We start from the raw sequence: 1,037 nt of genomic DNA on the forward strand, positions 1-1,037 counted from the left end.
GTGAGAATCCCAAAAGTTAAATTAAAAAATTTCAGCCGAAACTCCTCCTCTTGTGCCCTAAAATAGTCTGTCTCTTTAAAATATCTATTAATGGTCAAACAATACAATCCATTATATAAACCATACTGAAAATGGGAAAGGCTGAAAAATGCTTCGCTTTACTGTACAATAAGAGAGAGGCTTCTAGGTTTAAGACTGTGTAAGACCCTTAATAACCAGATATCTAACTGTCTGCTAGCTAGCTAGCTAGATATTATCTTAGTTTCATATAAAACCTATTATCACGGCATCTAAACACCTAACACACTCTAAACAACCTGTACATTGAGGAAACTGTCAAAATACTTGCCTGGAACATTGCATATCTCACTGTTTTGTGCTATGTTTGTACAGCTCATGCATGAATGCTTTCTCCATATTACTGTGGTTTTGTTTGTTAAAACAGCGAGAATAAATGAGGAAATATATATTTTGTGACTTGAACCTAAAGTGCAGAAATGTTTCCAGCACTGCACATTGCACTTTATCTTCTTTTTAATACAAAAGATTTATGGAAATGTTGAAAAGTTTCATTCTCTCCTGAGTTTTATTTTTTTAAATAGTTTAAAAATGTCAGGCGGCCTCAGTCTGCTAAATGTGATGTTACTTCTTCTGAAAAGAAAATCATTTGAATTGTTAAATTATCAATTCAGTTGGTTTATCTCTGAAACTGAAGAGACCAGAAAGCAATGAGAAGCCTTAGGGAAGTAAAAGGAATTCATAGTAAATTTAATCAAATAGAAAAGCATTTGTAAATCTTTGTGCATCTGCATGTTATTTTTCTTTGTTGGATCTAAATTTTCATGGAAATTGTTGTAATGCAATGTAGTAAAACTATTTTTGTAAAAAACAACAAAAAAAAGCATTTGGTATTATCTGACAGATACTTCTCTCACTTCGTGTAGAACACGTATTATTTAATTTGTCTAGTGTATACAGATGGGTCTCCTTCTTAAGTGAAGTACAGGCATACCTCGGAGATATTGCGGGTTCGGTTC

Source organism: Gavialis gangeticus, unplaced genomic scaffold (genome assembly GCF_001723915.1).
Source record: "Gavialis gangeticus isolate Ggan-Ray unplaced genomic scaffold, GavGan_comp1, whole genome shotgun sequence".
Lineage (NCBI taxonomy): Eukaryota > Metazoa > Chordata > Crocodylia > Gavialidae > Gavialis > Gavialis gangeticus.